The 19,463-nt window shown below is 36.1% G+C and overlaps 1 protein-coding gene across 2 annotated transcripts in view; it reads left to right on the plus strand.

Annotated features, from left to right (window-relative positions):
* GPM6A (glycoprotein M6A) overlaps positions 1-19,463 on the plus strand; it is a 336,785-nt gene that overhangs the window by 267,774 nt on the left and 49,548 nt on the right. The window lies entirely within an intron of this gene.

Raw genomic sequence — 19,463 nt, forward strand, 5'->3', positions numbered from 1 at the left:
TCTTTCATGTTGACAAACTAAATTATGATTTTGAGGTGTACATCTAGTCTAATGAACTGTTAAGCATTCATTTCATTAAAGTTATAAAGATGGAAAGTAGCTATCTATTTTGTGGACTGTCCTATATGACAGACAACAAATTTACATTTTATAGTACTATACTCTTCTATACTGCTTTTATTATGTTTTTAAATTATGGACTGTATCATTTAAATTTGAATAAAAGTGTGATAGCATCCAAAAATATACTAATGAAACACTCTTCATTTGGATAATACCAAAATGACAATGGCACATTAAAAAACAATATAGCACCAGTGTTTTCAGGCTAATAATGATAAAAATAGCTTATATTGGGGTACCTGGGTGGCTCAGTCGGTTAAGCTTCCTACTCCCGGTTTCAGCTTAAGTCATGATCTCAGGATTCGGAGACTCTGTTTGAAGATTCTCTCCCTCTGCCCCTTCCCCCACTCGTGCTCTCATTCTCTCTCTTTCTCTGTCAAATAAATAAATCTTTAAAAAAAATAGCTTACATTTATTAAGTTCTCATTATGTGCCAGACCCTCCTCTAAATACCGTTCATGTATTTTATTACTAAGTGCTAAATTAAAAGCAAATTAAAAATATTTTCAAAGCCTCTTCCATAAAGCAAACCTTGTTAAGGTACAATTAAATGCATTGTAAAATAAGATTTAATATTTAGGTAGGTTATTCATTTTATTTAAAAATCATCCTGTGTTTCATTTTTCTATAAATTTAGATAATTTCCATCCTACATCACAGAAATGTCCTGTAAACAAAGCAATGCCAAAAGAGAATGCTAAGCAGGATGTCATATTATTCATGTTAATGTAAATTATTTTATTTTTATGTATGCCTTTTCGAGAAAACCTTTATATTTTCTAGAAGCTTCCATCAGTCAAAACTTTTTAAACAGGAGTCATAGAGAACACAGACCTCAGGAACAGCAGGAAATAAGGGCATGGAGGGTGGAGAAGTCGAGGCAGATGATGAGAACATACCATGTCCAAGGGTTTCACAGTCTGCCTAAAAACAGTAGGCTAAGGCAAGGGACGCCTGGGTGGCTCAGTCAGTTAAGCGTCTGCCTTCGGCTCAGGTCATGATCCCAGGGTCCTGGGATTGAGTCCCACATCGGGCTCCTTATTCAGTAGGGGGTCTGCTTCTCCCTCTCTCTGTGCCCTTCCCCCCTGCTTGTGCTTGCGTGCTCTCTCTCTCTCTGACAAATAAATAAATAAAAATCTTTTAAAAAACCCAAAAACAATAAGCTAAGGCTAGCCCACAGAACACTTTTAGGAACCAATGCTGATCCAAATTTAATTGCAAGGGTTCAGTTTTTAAATTCTGCATATGAAAAATATATTATGAAGTTAGGGGAGAGGAAGTAATACTGCAGAAACAGCATTGACCAAAGCTCAGAACCTTTCATACAATCACATGCTTTCCTTGTTTTCATACATTTTCTATTTCTGTCAATTTTACTACCATTTTCCCACAACTGAAATCTGGGAGTCAACTACGAATCCTTCATTTTTCAGCCCGACACTGTGTCCTGCAATTTCTCCCCTCGTCACCCGCCTTCAACACATCCCTTCATTTCTTCTCCTGTTGCTCCCACTTTATAAGAAGCCTTCATTCCTTGGCAGTATATATTTTACAATTTATATGCTTAGTAATAATACCCTAATACTTTTATCTTTACTCCAGTTCTTTTTTCTCCAATACTTTTTGCACCAACAGACTAAACGACTAGCCTCATTTACTCTGCCAATGCAATAAACTAGGACCCCCAGGTGCCCATTAGATAGCTCTTGATGCACGAAATGCATGCTCCATTTGTGGTCGAATCTCTCTTCCCTTAAGGTGTTAATAAGTATATGCTTGTCAACCCATTTTCCTCACTCTCTGCCTCCCACTCTTATCCAGCACCTTCTGGTTGCATTGTTTGTCATCTTACCTTTGCTTAGAATATCCCTGTGGTCATTCTCTTCCTTGACTCAAATTCCACTCATCCCTCAAACCCGTATTCAATCCTAACTCCCATACTTACATTTTCCCAATATTTATATATTAGAAACATATAACATATCTTGCAATTATTTCCTAGGTTCTTGAAAGGAAGGTATATAATCTTTTTCAGATTACCTGTGTGTCTGTGTCTGCATGTTATTTTTCCTGTTATATGGTTTAGGTATTTTGTACACATATCTATGTTTTCTTCTATTCAATCTACCAAAATCATATAATCTACGAAGGACAGGGAGAGATGGGTTAAAATCTTCCACTATTAATGTCTTTTTTCTATATTATTTCATATATTTATCATGCTAACTTTACTAATGCTAGCTATTTATTTTGAAGCATAAAATGTTCCTGTTACATATATATTATGGACTTGCCTCATATAGCATTACAAAGTGTACTTTTTCCAATCACATTTAATGTTTTACTTTGCTCTTTCCCCTTGAGTTCAACCATTCGTGATACCTCTTTCCACCTTGGCTGCATTGAGGGAAATGTGAGAATTTGCATAGGACATACATACCACTGGGAAACCACACAAGCCATCGTAGAAGAAAGCGTTCACTTTGAGTATGATTAGATTTGAAAATACACATTACACACAAGTGCTGTTGTAGTGTGTAGATTATTATTGGGTAGAATTATTAGAGCAGTATGTTTTGTTCTTATAAAAGTTTTTTCATTCTTGTCAGATTTGGAAATTAAGGAAAAAGCTAGGCCTTTTCCTTCCTTGGAAAGGACGAGAGCAAGCAATAAACTGCTTACCAGGCAGGTGGCACTTGGGATCTCAGGCTTGACAAGTTTTTCATGATTTTCAATTTCATTTTTGTTCTAAAGTAATTTCCACATTTTGAAGTAATTGCTAAAAATCTAATGAAACCAAGATTTAACTATTTGCTGTTTTATTTAAAAGATTTTATTTATTTATTTGACAGAGAGAGACATAGCGAGAAAGGGAACACAAGCAGGGGGAGTGGGAGAGGGAGAAGCAGGCTTCCCGCGGAGCAGAGAGCCCGATGTGGGGCTCGATCCCAGGACCCTGGGATCATGACCTGAGCCGAAGGCAGACGCTTAACGACTGAGCCACCCAGGTGCCCCAAGATTTAACTATTTGAATGAAATTCTTTACTAATAAGTTTTTTAAAAGATTTGTTTATTTATTTTGGAGAGAGAGAAAGCGAGCACACCTGGGGTAGGGGAGGGGCAGAGGGAGAGGGAGAGGGAGAGAGAGAATCTCAAGCAGACTCCCTGCCTGACACTGGGCTCAATCTCAGGACCCTGAGATATAACCTGAGCCAAAATCAAGAGTTGGACTCAAAGGACTGAGCCACCCAGGTGCCCCTTTATTAATAACTTTTAAGAAAAAACAATTACTTCAGGTTTTTGCTGATGTATTAGATTTCTTTGTTAGAACCATTCATTGTGCTATATATAAATACCAGTATTCATTATAATAATCTGAGTGGCTCTTCCCTAGTGGCGGAACATGTAGAGCTACAAAGCTGAAATACCAGGTATTTGTAAAATCTGTCTTAGAGTTTCCTCTCCCATTATGAAATAATGTTACATTGTATAATGCTTTTAAATAAAATAACACACTAGATTATTTCTTGTATTTTAAGTGTAATATCAAATATTTGAAAACTAAGAAAATTTAGTATCATAATACATTTTTAAACCCTGCTCTTTGAAAGACCTCTAAAAGTCAGAACTTTATACTCTACTAAAATGTTACCTGTTGCCTGTATAGAATCAGGTAGGTGAACAAGTGGCAAAAATGGACCACGGTAACCTCATCGAACTCCTTCATCCTCCCAAAAGCTTCCCAGAGAAGGGCAATTCAAGAAGAGAGGTCATGAGTAGACGGGAAGGGCAGGCCAATATTCTGTGCTCCAGAGGCATCTTCTCCCCATGTCCCCCTGCATGTGGCGATGGGCCTGCCAAAACCCTTCTTGTCACTTGAGACTGGGTCATTATGGGGTTAAAGCTTTCCAGAGAAATAAAAATACTCCCATTTCTTCCCATGTCCAAAATACATTGTTAATGATTTACTGAGCATTGGAGAAGGAAAATCAAACCTACTGAATTTTTAAAAAGATTTAAAAAAAAAACAATTTATACGCAGAAAAGGTCCTTAGAGACCCATTCAGTCCACTGGATCGTTTCACAATGTGGGAAGGTTAAAAGGCTTGCCCTGTGACCTGCAGCGAAACTCGCTTAGCGGCCTGGTCTCTGGTTCCCTGCTCAGAGCTCTTTGCCGTTGAATCTTAAGTAGTGTTGCTACTCTTGCCTACCACAGAGTAAGTTAGAATGTATGTTTGAAATTCATTGTTCCAGATAGTAAATACATCTGCACCATTTTTACGGACAAATACAGTGTTTATGGCGACAGGGAGACTTTTTATTTTATTTCTATTTTTTTCCTAAACGATCAGGAGAAATATTCCATATGGTGGGCCTGAATATCTAGGCCTTATCCTTACTTCTGTTTGTTGAAATAGCTGCCATATTGATCATATTGGTGGCTGAAGTAATTGGAGAATGGAATTGCTATGGATGGACTCTATTGCTAAATTGTCAAAAATCTCTAAATAATATTATAGTTTTACTTGCTGGGAGTTTTGTAAGCAGTCTTGTGTTACTGTGGAGAGCCAGGATCCAGTCAAATGGCTGTGCCTTCTTTTCTTTGTGGTTGTGTACTGTATATGTAGTTTTTAACGTGAGGCTATTTATCTTTATGGCTCTGGATTTGATTTTGAGCTTTTGAATTTTAATTTACATTTTGACTAGGAATATATATTGAATATGGTTTTTATTGCTAAATAGAAGAAGTGTATCACTTCCAAATACACTGGAATGTGGGATATTGGATATCAACTCTGCATATTTTAAACAACTTCTTTTATCTTCCCTATTGACTGTGAATTCTAGGTTTTTACTTTGTAATGGTTAAGTACAGGTTTTTATGCATATAAAAGATAATATTCATTTAACAACTGTTAACTGAGCACCAACTGTGTATGAATTTACACTCCAATGGAAGAGACAGATAAACAATGGATAATACAGACAAGTACATTTTATATGATGTTCGAAGTTCATATGCGATACGGAAACAAGAATAAACAGAACCAGGGTAAAGGGAACCTAAAGTCTACATTTATGAATATGGGGAGAACAGGATACAATTTGTAAAGTAGATAGTCAGGATAAAATGTGAGCAAAACCTTGAAGGACATGAAGAAGTTAGTTCGGGTGGTATCTGAGGGAAGAATGTTTGCCACAGAGAGAGTAGCCACTAAGAATGCCCAAGGCTCAGAGTACATGGGGTGTTAGTTCCACAGCAAAGAGAAGGTGGCAGAGGGAGGGAGGAGCACAGAAGGTGAAGTCAGAGGGACGATGGAGAACATCAGGTAGGGTTTTGGAAACCATGGTAAGGACTTGGGCTTTAGTCCAAAGGCAATGAAGAGCCATAGCAGGTTTTGAGCAGAGCACCCACCCCCAGGGCTTGTCTGGTTCTGTTTCTGTCTGACTCTCAAGCCAGCTCAATTCTCTTGTCGGTGCATATGTACTATTAATAAATGGCATGTAGAATGCACAGTGCATTTTTTAATATGATTTTTTTTTTTCAGTATTAGAGTTCCAAATTATTGGTGTTAATGTCTGGACTCATAGGTAGATATTCTGTTAGTTTATTTTTGTATTTGTTTTTTTAAATAGGTACTACATGTGTGACTATTATTTGTCCAGTAATATTCAACATTTAGTAACTTCATAAGTCTTTATAAAGGACAAGAATAGCTCCCTCTTATTATTTTACATTTCAAAAGCAACCCCACCATTAGATGAACGTTCCATATTTTCTCTCTCTCTTTTTTTTTAAGTTTTTGTTTTAATTCCATAGGTTAACATAGAGTGATATATTAGTTTCAGGGGTACAGTATAGTGATTCAGCCATTCCATACATCACCCAGTGCTTATCATATTTTCTCTTAATTTAGGTCATAAATGATTAAAATACAGTAAGTCTACCAGTTCAAATTCTGGAACTCTTCGGTAAAAATACAGTATTCTGGCCAGACTCCCCCAGAAACATCTTTTTTGCTTTCCCTTTAGTACTTCAGCATTTGTTAAATTTTCAAACAGATAGGCCTCCAGACTGTTAAGCTACATTTAACCTAGTTTAAAAGTCAAATATATGGTTGAAATGGAAGTCATGGGAATGCTGAGAAAAGAGGAGGAGTCTACACAGATGATAACTTTATTTCCATGAAACATTTGTCTGGATCAAACATAAATATTATTTCCGTGAAACATTTGTCTGGATCAAACATACATAGAGTCCAAGTCCCCCCTGGATATTTGCTTCCTAGTCATAAGGTATCTAGTCAAGGCCACTTTTGTAGTGTACTTCACCTGGATTTTTCTCATTCCATTCTGGTTGTAAAATACATCAGGTCTTGTGGCTTCTTAAATGAAAGGAAAATAATCTTAGAGTTCTATATCATCCTTGTGTAACTAAATAGCAGCAAGGCTAGGTCTTGTTTAGAATATCATTATAAGAATAAACCATTAGAGTTACTGTAAGCATCTTCTCCCAGAATATTATCTGCAAACAGTGATAGGATTTTTAAAATATTGCTATTTTAACAGTAGAAAGCAACTTTTACATGTTATACATTATGCATAATATAATTTTATAAATTATTGTGTGGAATTTGGTCACATTTCTAAAGAAAATGGAAAAAAATATCATATTACTGGAATATATAGTTCACTGTCATTGATTAAAACAATTTCAAATGTCTCACCCTAATTACTTTCTCTCACTTCCAAGTTCAGTCTTAGCATGAACATTGTTAGATACATTAGAAAGAAATAATCCTTTCAGTTATCTCAATTGGATCATATATTACCTGTTGAAGCTGCCTGAAGTGTCAACAGTGTTCATCATGAATACAAAACAGTCTTCCATGTTTAAATCCCAAACAGTGTGTTTATTTAGCAAGCAATATCTTTAAGGATATCTAACCTAGGACTTTCTAATGACTTGAGAAAACCATCAAGCTAATGAGTTTATACAGCAGCTTTAAGAATAATAAAACCAATCCTATAGCCCGTGAAACCTCCCCATGGAGTTTCGTAAGTTCGATTTTACCTTTTTTTTTTTTTTAAGAGAAAGAGGACAGGGAGGGGCAGAGGGAGAGAGAGAATCTTAAGCAGACTCCACGCCCAGCATGGAGCCTGATGCGGGGCTCAATCTCATGACCCTGAGATCAGGACCTGAGCCAAAATCAAGAGTAGGACACTTAACTGACTGAGCCACTCGGGTGCCCCTTAAAAAAATTTAAAAAATAAAAAACAGACACTAGAAAAGTTTAAGGAACTGCTACTTATTGAGAAAGAAGGCCAGAAATATAATACAGTTCTATTATGACTTTCTGCAGGGTCTTTTCATCAGACCTCAGTGATGACCAGTGTTGGCCGAAGACAGAAATTGCTACTCTTTCTTATATTATGAGCTATATTCTTAAGGTGTCCTTGGGTTTAGCTGCATCTTTTGATTGTAGTGCTATGAGTCCAATATATTTTTTTCCAATATAATTTGAGTTGACAACATGTTGAAGTTGAAGGATAGACATTTTGATGGGTGAAGTTGACTCACATAGATCCTGACGCAATGAGAAGCAGCAGATAGAGAAAGGACCTACCTTGGTTGTTCCATGCTCTCTGTGTTCATGAGCCAGATTCTGTGTGACATGCTGTATGTATAAAGACACATAAATCCTAATCCCTCACCCCAGAGGCTTATTCTCAAATCACATACACACCACACTATGGGAGCACTACATCCAAGTGTCGTGTAGAGTCTGTACTCGAGATTATAAAAATCTACTGTCTTATTTAATGTAGATGCCGTTTCCATTTTCCACAGGCTTTCTTGTTACTTTTGCAGCAATTCTGACTTTTACTTCACAGCCGCTAGAGGTGACTGGCAGGAACTGAAAATGAGCTTTGTGTGTATTCATAAAATTCTGGGGATTAGTAATGTGAAAGAAGAAGATTTATGTGAAGTGCAGGTTTTCATACATCGGCTGAGCTCTCTTAAAGATGCGCCCTGTGGTGAGCAGAGTACAAAAATAGCTGAAAGGCATATTCTGTTCTAACGCGTTCACAGGCTGCTTTGTAGCCCCCTTATCTCTCTCTAAACCTTTATTTTTTAACCACCACTATCTAGGAGTCCCATGAGATATGATCAAAAGAAGCAAAGAACATTAAGTATTTGGGATATGGGACAAATTAGTAGGGAGTGAAAATCACTGTAATAAAAATGCAGTGCATCTTTATTTTGTGATCTGGGTGCTCATTCCAATTGTAATAGAAGCCACAAAATGACAGGCGTATGCATGGCGCAAATAAAATCAACATTGCCTCTACAACATTTAAAAAGATGTATTAGAGACTTTGAGCTAATACTTGCCTGTCCTTTAGGGAGCGGAGCATGTAACAATAGGTCCTCTGATGAGAAGGACAGGGACAGAAAGGAAAAATATTGTTCTGTTGATTTAAAAATATATTTTAGCTTTTTAAAGACTCTGGCGCTTGAGAAAAGATAGTGCTTACAGAAATGACATTTCTATTTTGAAATGCTACCATTTTGCCTATTTCCAAACATACATCAGACAATTCAGATGCCCCTAGCAGTACTTTCGGACCACAAGAGAGACTTTTTCCTTCTAACGTATTGTGACAATTTGTTTGTGACCAGTTGTGAAGAAATAACTGCTATGTGCCCATTTTGAAAATTCTGCTGGTGTTCATGATAAAACAGCATAATGTGAATTTTCTGGAGGTGATTTGTTTTGTTTTCTATTCCATATATATTTTGAAATAACATTTTGATTTAGGAAGCGTTCTTCAAAATATTCTTATGATTTTTATGTTTCAGAACATGGCTTTAAATTTTGCCTCCTGCCAAATTTTTATTGATTGTAGTAACTATGAAACAAAATTTTAGTATCTGCCTTTCTGAAAAAAATCATCTTTAAGTTGAGAATAAATGTATAAATTTTAAAACACCAGATTGCAGTAAAAGCCTATCATTATGTTTAGAGAAATATGGTTTTATCTGCAAATGTCATAGTGACTTTCCATGAACTGAATTAAACAAGTAAACTTTCAATAAGTAATTCATGCTATCTTTTAAAAGAAAATTTATATTATTTTCTAAATTTTCTTTTACAACTTTAAGTTATGATTAGGAATTATTTTGTAGTTCTTTTAGTCACTAGTTTTTAAAGTTGTATTTCTATTTTTAAAAATGTGTTCAAATTCCTTAATTTTATTTTAAATATAATTCAATTCTATTTAAATGATAGGCATTTGATCATGTACTATGAGTATGCTAGTAGATGATTCTATCTTTGCTTTTTTTTACTGGAATTTTGAAGAAAACTGTGATCAATACATTTTTTTAGTGTCTTATGGTTTAAATATTGACTAGTAGATTTTTTTATTTTAATAATGTAAATGTTCTTTTTTCAAGATTATTTTTAAAAATTCATTTGTTTTATTTTTAAAGTAACAATATAAGATAGATCAAGACAATATGTGCTGATCACAATATCATATATGTGCTGATACAGTTAAATTTTGCATAAGGTATTCAGAAATAATTCATTGTTCCCCCTTAAAAGCCTAATAAATCAATTTAATTAAGGAATGAACTTACATTGCATATAAACACTAATTTTATTTTGTAAAGATCCACAGAATTTCTGGAATAATGGCATAAGCAAAATATTGTTTTTGATATTGTTGATGTGGTTATAAAAAATTTCTCAGTGATTATGAAGTTCAAAAGCATCTTAAAATTGCCTTGGTCTTGAGGTTCAAAGATAGCACCATATCAAGATACTTGATCTGGAATCCAAGCTGCTATGCTTAATTGGCGCAATTTTACAAGGTCTTACATGATATTTAATGTTAAAAATATAACCTCATAATGCCATATGGCTTCATGTATAACACATAACGCCTATTTGAAAACAGAATGCCTTATTACACTGAAAATTGTTGGCAATGGTTAGAGCCCCTTTGTGATGTGCAGGAGATACTTAAAATTTTTTTTTTATAATACGTGGTTCACCATATTAGCCAAGAATAAAACACACAACCTAAATTGTGTAATTTGCATGAAGATGAAGTATTTTTATGTAGAGCAGCATATCCCCAGTGATCCTACAGGCCCCATTTTATCACCAGTTGTTCCTTTCTTTCGTGTTTTCTTGGAAAAGATGTCTATCCTAAAGAGTGATGATTAATTTTTAAAATTTTATTGCTCATCTATATGTAATATATGGAAATGACAGTTAATAGCAGTGCTACTGTGCTATCCTATAAAATTCCACTGAAGACAAGTGTTGACAATCTGTGCAGTCTCATCATTAGTGACCATCAGTAAGTACTGATGCAGAAAAATGCACAATTAAGAAGTAAATTTCTGTTAATAAATGATGAGCTTTAAGTAATGTTATGATTAAGGAATTCTGCCTTATCATTAATGAATTCACAATTTCCACTAGACTTTTTTCATATCGAAAATAGGATCCTCTTTCACGAGCCATAAAGGGGATTCTCTGTAAGGAAGCAGTGTAGACTGTGAGAAGGAAGAAGCATCAGAAGATCAATCAAAGCAGAAGGAACAGCATGAGTGCAAAGGCTCATCTTCAGGAATTAAAAGCTAGCCAGTGTAGCTGGTGTGTGGGGGGCCACTTGGCGGGTGGGGGTAAGGATGCGGGAGAGATCACGAGCAGCACTCTAGTGTGTAAGGAAAGCATGAAAACTGTAATAGTGGAGAAACACAAAGGAAAGTCAAAGAAGGATTTTAAGGTGGAGAGTGACATACTTTCATTTATGTTTTGAAATATTTCCTCCAGCTTTTGAATTAGTGATATGTGAAGCAAGATAAGGAATAGACCCATCTAGGAAAGCATAACTGTTTCAAAGAAAATATATCTTAGGGGAAAAAAATGTATCTTAGGCACCACATTATTCTGGAGCAATACTTAGAAGTGATTTTCAAAATTATATAGAATTTTATTGAACAGCAGTAAATAACTTGTGATGAATAGATTTTTAGAAAATACCATCTTCTTTTCCTAAATTTGTTTGAAGAGGCCAGTGATTTTTACTTTTATTGTCAATGTCATCATCAGCTTTTTCTGCTGGGAATTTAATAGTTCGGAAGCTCTCAGGGTCTTCTGTGAACTTTTTCTGTATTGTTTTTGGTGTAGACGTGTGTGTTTTTATTTTGTTTGTTGGAGAATCATATTGATAATCCTCAGTATGATGTAATTATCAGAACAGAATTTTAGAGACAGACATATTAGCTTAAGTGCAAGCATTGCCAGGTATGGACCTATATGCTGTTGTATGATGAGTATCCTAATCCCAGTTTTTTCTTCTACAAAATTAAGGTAATCCATTACAGGAAGGCTTTTGAATTATCTCCCCAGCAAACCTTCGTAAATATTCTTTACGTGTTACATAGAAAGAAAAATAAGCTGATAAAAACAAGAGCTATGAGACCAAAAAAAAAAAAAAAAAAAGTAAAAATAGTGTTGTAACCAATATCCATTCCCCAAATTGGTCCCAAAGTAGAAAATTTTCATGATTCTTACATTTGCTGCAGGGTAGACATGGTGGAAAGTGTGAGGCAAATGACCTCTTTTTTGACTTGCCCTAGTAGTTGTTCGTTGGGACAGATTTTTCTAATTAATTCATTTATTCAGCAAATATTAATTGAACACCCACCATGAGGCAGGTATTATTGTAGGAATGGGGCATATAAAAATGAACAAAACCCTGAAATCTTTGAAATTACAGTTTTCACATTTTGGTGTGGAGAGTCAATAAACAAAGTCAACAACTGAGATAAACAATAGGTTGGGTGCTGATGAGTGTCCTGGAGGAAAACAAAGCAGTCCTTGGGGTAAGGAGTTCAGTTTGAAACTGGATAATCTTGTGGCCAATTAAAGATGGCTACAGGCTCTTTACCACTCCTTCCCTCCAGAGTTGGAATCCACTTCTCAACCTCCAAGAATCTGAGCTGTTGGTGATTACTTTGAGAGGAAAATGTGGCAAAAATGATGCTCTGCCATTTCTGGGCTCGGCCTTTGAGAAGATTGGAAACCTGCTTTCTCTCTCTTGGAGCTACTGCTTTGATAGAAGCCATCCGTTATGTCCTCACCATGCTGTGAGACGGCCCTAACCACCACCTAGAGAGGCCACTCGAAATGAGATATTCCTAGGGAGTCCTTGGCTGTTCCAGGCATGCTGGCGGGGGCACCATATATGCAAGCAGAGAAGCCGACTTGGACATCAGCTCACTCAAGCCTTCAGGCGACTTCCAGAGCCAGCCACATTTTGGCTGCAATTGCTTAAATGATCTCAAATGAAAACTGTCCATTTGAGTCCAATAACCCCATGAAAAATGTGAGAAATTATAATACGTTGTTGTTTTAGGCTAATGCATTTTGGGGATGGCTCATAAGACACCAGTTGATAACCCAAAGAACAAACAAACAAGCAACATTTGGAACACGATTGAAAGTTGGGAAACCAGCCATGTCGGTATTTATGGTAATTGGTCGATTCATTGCAGGGGGAGATGAGGGCTTTCACTGGATCTCCAAACATCATCTGAACAAGATTCTACAAAAACCTCACAGGTGCCTGGAACTCAGAGCAGTCTGATGCTCTCTTCTTTTCCCTCCGGGGATTGCTCTGATGGCACAGGAGAAATCTGTCTCCACCTGATTGCTCTCTCACCCTCCGGGCTTATTTATCACAGTGAGAGAGTATGGCTCTAATCATTATTGAAGCAATTAACTTTTCTGCTTGGGGAAATACGTTTAATTAATCAAAACACTCTTGCTAAATCACGTTGACCAGTACAGAATGTTCTGTAATCAGCGATATAGTTTTTTTTAAAAGATCTGAATCATAAATGTTCATATTATAAAAATTCCCATAATAAAATATTTTGGAAAGAAAAGTGTCATTCCTCTGGAAAGTCCACACTACATCGGCTTTCATATGTTTTTCAGTATTGACCCTCAAAAATCAGTTGTAAAATTGCCTGTATGTAATCATACCTCCCTCATCGGGTTGCTGTGGGGATCACACAGTCAATACCTTTAAGTCTTGGCACTATTCCTGATGCATTGGAATGGCTCAAAAAATGCTTATTGATGTCATTTAGTTATAAACTGCATCCTTTGTTTAATAATCTGTTCAAAATTCTTAGAGTAAATCCTTCTTAATCCCTGTATTACATGTGTATCCATGCCACTATCAACTCATCTTAAAACATGTTAGGCATGTAATGATTTTATACAATTCTTCATGGCTTCTATGCGTTGCTACGTCTGTACATCAGAATCAACTGAAGCACTTGATCAAAACAAAGTTTTCAAGGGAGGGGATCCTGAGATCTCTATTTTTGACAAAAGCCCTGGTGGTTTTGGTACCCAGCCACAAAATTAGGAGGGGAAAAAGAAAATCTCCAAAATCTGCATATTCTTTTCCTCTTTCAAGATGTTCTTTTTAAAACTGGGAACTGATTTAAGTACAGGTATGTGTCAATGGCTAAAATATTTAACTTCAAAACCTGGCATTTTGGTTTGCTGTCCTGATAATTTGTCCTGAAGTATTCAAATGTTTATCTTAACTCTGTACTTTGTTTAGGCCAGGAATATATTTAAATAAAGTGTCAATTAAAATTTTAATAATATTTGGGGATTATATGGGCTATATTCTAGAATGCTTTAAAAATATAGATGATCATGTCATTAATTAAAGGGTTCACTAAAGTCTGCTTTAAACTTTACAGTGTAAAGCATTCTCGAGAAGTACAATTTTGAGCTTTTATGTTATTAGATAAGATAGATAAGCCAGGCTGTGATCCTGACTGCTCTGATTGGACACTCATGATATCACAATACTAGATACTTAGAAAGAAAATTTTGGAAAAGTTTCTGAAAAGGTGCTAGAAATTTCTAATTTTATTTCTCACTCGTATGGAGGCTCAAAAAGAGTAGAGACCACATTTTTTTGGTCACTCCTGCACACTCAGTGTACAAAACTATTAGGTGCTCAAAAAACATTCACTGTATATTGATAGAGTGATTCAGTGCCCATGCTGCTAACAAGCCGTAGGAAAAAAGGGGTGAATTTGTGAAATAAATTTAGTACAGTCAAGTCATGATGTAATGGTGACTGTACTATTTCTGTCCAAGGGACATATTTCCTTGCATAATAGGATAGGAGAAAGTCAGATTGGCTCCATGCCACTAACATCTCCACAGACACTTAAGGATCCTAAGGCTAAATTGAATTGTTACACGTTTTCAGTACCAGTCCCGTGAGAAGTCATCTGCTTTAACTTAGCAGTGTGATAACTTCACATTTCCCTTGAGTGTTGATAACTTGTCTAAGACCCTTATTGGCCATAATCCCAGTAGCTGTAACTAGGAGAGTTCTCTCGGCCGTACAACCCGGCCTCAGCCTCTCTACTCTTTGGTATTGGCACGGCTGTGGGGCAGGCAGTAGGTTGTGGGGATGTAAGGACTCGACAAAGGGAGCCATGCCAGAAAGGAAAGTCCTGTCAATCTGGAGATTCCTGTTCTTCAATCCTAGGAAGCTGTTTTAGAGTGTCTGATAATTTGCTAATCTTCATTTTCTCTGTTTTTCATGGTGGACCTCATATTTGGATGTGGATATTGGACTTCCTTATCTGATCTTCCAAGCTGCATACCAGCAGTATGGTAGACTAAGTGACATAAAAGCTTTGCTGTTGCAAAACAATTAAAATGATGGAATTAATATGTGCATGTATTTAAAATAGACGTATTTAAAATATAGATGCAATCAAAATATATTTATCCATATTTGTATGCATTGGTATTCTGGCAAGAGAGTAAGCAGAATCCTCAGAGGCCAAAAAAAAAAAAAGTAAAAGTAGCTTAGAGGGATAAGCAAGATAGCTTTGAAGCTACCAGGAAGTCTCTGGGGTCATTTTCATATTCCTGGTCTCCTTGGCTGTATATGTGGTTGCCTGGTAGCAGAGGTTAGGACACAGAGCCTGAGTTTTACCCAAGGCATGGAGTCAACTTGGAATACATACTATAAAAACCAGGATGCTAAAAGGCACTAGTGGAAGGGTGAACCAAAAAAACAAAATGAAACAAAACAAATAATAAACATAACAACAATAATGACAAATGTAGGATAGAAAAGAAATTTACCTTTTACCTTGTGTGGGTTGGGAGGGGGAAGTCCCCTCCCAGTTTGATCCCACAAGCCAGCTCTCTTACGCGTTTATGACCTCAATTTCTGCTACCTTAGAGAGACTGGAAAAACCCAAGTTTAAGATTTAATTTAAAGGAAGTCACCATGAATTCCAAAAGATTGCTATCCTGCAGCTCATGTTTTCTAACAATGATGCAATTAAGACACAAACAAATAATAAGCTAAAAAGTAGAAAAATCTCACATATTTGGGAATTAAAACAAAAACTCAGAGAAAGCAAATATATAAATAAATTTTGTATCAAAAAATCACAGTAGGCTTTAGAAAAGTCTTACATATATATGAATGAATACATATATAATAATGAAAAGATCACATATTAGAACTTGTGAAATTCACTCAAGTAAAATTGGAAGGGACTTTATATCCCTAAATATTTTTATTAGAAAAGAAAGACTAAAAATTAATGAGCTCAGCAACCATCTCAAGACATTATGAAACGTATAGTAAAATATACCGCAGTAAAGTAAAATTAAAGAAATAATTTCAAAAAAATTAATGAAACAAGAAATAATCATGCACAATGGGTCATTTGAGAAGAATAATAATATTGAAAAACCATTGGCATTTTATCATGATAGTTATTAGTACTATTTGCTGAGTATTTAGGGCCCTCTGTCTCGTGGAAACATAGTAGAATTGTACTTTGTGTTCTTTGTGGTTGAGAGGGAGCCATGTTGACTCTATTTAGCCATTGGACTGAGAGTCAAAATGGCACCTATCACTTGCAGCTCAGAGTATTTAACTGTCAAAGTGAGACTTTCCTGATGTTTCTTATTCTGAGGTTATGACTGGCAATGTTGCAGATGATGTCTCCTTTTTCAGCCTGAGTTTCTGAGTGGGCTATAGTGGCCAGAGAGCCCCACTACTAACCTGGGTTGGAAATATTATAGACTGAATGGAAAAATAAAATGTGATGTTTTAAATTATTGAAAAAAAATTTTTTTTTGTAGAAACATGGAACATAAAACATAGGCATCCTGACTGATGCACTTTAAGAATAGAGAAAGAAAGAGAGAAACAGGAAGAGAGACAAAGGTGGGGAGGTGGTGGGGGGAATGGAGGAGTGAAGGGGTGCAGAAGTGAAAGAAGGAAGGACATTGAAATCATCAGAGAAAACAAAAGGAATTATGAGCAGATGATGAATAAATTAAAAATACTATAAAACAAAATTACATACAACTTGATCATAAATTTTAAATCTAATTTTAAGTTCACAAATGCCTATAAAAATTGAACTTAGTAAACAGACTTACAAAGAAATAGAAACCTTGATTAGTTCTATAACCATTAGCAAATTAGATCAGTAGTTAAAATTCTTCCCACAAAGTATGTAAGTGGCCTGAATGGTTTTCCTAACTAGTTCTATCAAATATTTATGGTGCAGCTAAAGCTGACGCAAACAGCCCCAAAGTCGTAGGGTATGGAAAAAGGAGGTCACTTTACAAGGCTAGTATAAATTTACTTCCAAAACAAGAAAGCAAAAATTAGATGTCGGTCACATTCATTAACATTCATTAACATAGATATCCCTAGCCTCACCACTACAATTTTAGCCATATTTTATATTCCTTTATTTCAACTTCAATCTGTTTTACCACCAGTGGCTTCTTAAATTTTCCTCAGATACTCTAGTCATACACCTGCCTCAGGACATTAGCATTTACTTTTCCTGTTTGAAACCTTCTTCTCCCACAGACCTCCTTGGACGGCTCCTTTCTCTCCTTCAGATCTTTTTTTTTAAAATGTCATGTTGGTTATTCCTTTCCTGAAAAAACTGAAATCATTATTCCAATATTCCCTATGCTTCTTCCCTGTTTTGGTTTTTTCTGTCTGCACTTTTCACAATCTCACATATATTATTACTTCTGCATCTTGCTTATTGTCTGTCTCCCACCTCTAGAAAGAGAGCAGAGTTTTTTATTTACTTACTTGCTTCCACAGCCCCGGCAATTAGCATACTGCCTGGCACTTGGTGAGGACTCAGGAACTATTTGTGGAATGAATTGATAAATGCAAAAGTATTGAACAAAATGTTAGCATGACGAATTCAGCAATGTATGAAAAATACAGTATGACTCAGTTGGATTTTTCTCAGGAATGCTAGTTTAAGTTAGAAAAACTTATTGAAATGGCAGATAAAAGGAAACAAAATTATTTCAACAGATGAGGAAAAGCATGTTATAGAATCCAAAATTAAAGAGACCTCTTTAACCAATAAATCAACAGCAAACATCACACTTTATGGTAAAACATGCCAAATGTTTTCTTCATTATCAGGAACAAGAAAAGGTGTCCTTTTCTCATTGTTTCTACTCTTCTCATTGCATTTTACCTGACAGAATAAGCCAATAGAAAGATAAATGCAAGGTACAAATAATGAAAAGAAAGCTCAAAATTTTCACAGATGATATGATTATCAAAAAAATACAGAGTAATGCACAGAATCAAAATAATTCAGAAGATCATCAAAAGAATTTGGCAAAATTTCTAGGTACATAATCAGTATATAAATACCAGTCAGAATCCCAATTAGTTAAATTGTGGAATCAGACAAACTGTTCCTGAAATTTGCATGGTCATGTAGAAGAGACATTAATAGCATGATACACATGAGGAAGATGAACAAACACATTGTAAGGCAGGGTGACATTGGCCCAGAGACAGACCAAGACACTGATGGACCAGAATAGACATCCCCCAAATACACCCAGACCTCTCAGGGTATTTGGAGATGACCAAGATGTCATTACAGCTCAGTAGAGAAAGCATCAACTCATTGATAAATGGTGCTAGGAAATATTTATCAATGATTTAATTGTCAGTGTCATTTGTCAATCTCTTTTCCAGAATCCACCACTGTGTTGCTAACCTCTCCTCAGTTGCTTATATTCCAGGCTCTTTTTCTTGTTGGTTTACATTCTTTCCCCTTGACTTACCTTGTGCACTTTGTGAAATGAGCAAAGGCAAAGGCTTGTGTTTACTTCATGATGTTTAAATGGGAGTAAATTAATCATGTATCTCCTCTTTCTAAAAAATTTGGAGTATGTCAAGAACTTCTGGGTTGTTTTTTTTTAATTTTTATATTAGGACAAGTCAGTGTATAGCCCCACTAAATATTGGACAAATGCTAATGTTTCAGAGTGTGTTGAAAAGGAAGTGTTGTAATTCCTTGTTACTTTTTTTTCCCTTTGAAAGTAAAGGCATAGTATTCATTCATTTGAGAAAATACAACCAGGAACTGGGTATGTATGAGAAGTGCTTCACTGTGTATATGGGTAGCGTCCACTGGATAGCATGTAAATTCCATGTTCGGTATTTGAACTACCAGCTCTACTTGACAATCAGTGGCCTATTCTCCTCATATCTAGTCTTGAAAGTGTTTCCTGGGCAAAGTAGTCTTTATTGTTTTTATAGAGATTTTCTCAAGAAATGTATTTTCTCCAGTGCCAACACTCCACGTACGATGCTTTCACCGGTAATCACTAAATGGAGTGGTTTCTCATTTTGAGGGGCAGTAAAAACGTGGTGGTGGGTGGCAGCCGAATCCTCAGCCTTAAAGGATGATTGTTGGGAGCATGTCCTGGGCCCCAGAGCACGGTTGCCATGGTGATTCTTCTGCTCTGCCAAGGCTGTTTCTCACTGTGGGTGGAAAGAACTCCCCTGCCAGCGACTATGTGGGATTCTGGCAGCTGGAGAGAAGGCTGAAATGATGCGCTGCTTCCCCAGATGGGAGTTCTGAGAGTCTTCTTTTAAATCTAATAGGCAACTCAGGCCCTGTGGAAGAGTGGGGGTAACTAGGATCTAGCCCATTACAAGTGCAAAATGTGCATGATAAGATTCTTCAAGTTTCTTATTTTGAGTGAAAGCCTTGCAGAGGATCAGGACTCCAACTGAAGGAGTCTAGCCTGACTTGGCAGTGAGGGAGGGCTAGAGAAATTTGTATTCATCAATAGGGTTAATATAATTCTGAGGGATTTAAATGGCAGCATTTAAATAGGGAGTAAAAGAAATATTGCCATTTAATTTGGAGATCTTAAACTCATTCA

The sequence above is a fragment of the Halichoerus grypus genome, chromosome 3 (assembly GCF_964656455.1).
Source record: "Halichoerus grypus chromosome 3, mHalGry1.hap1.1, whole genome shotgun sequence".
Classification (NCBI taxonomy): Eukaryota; Metazoa; Chordata; class Mammalia; order Carnivora; family Phocidae; genus Halichoerus; species Halichoerus grypus.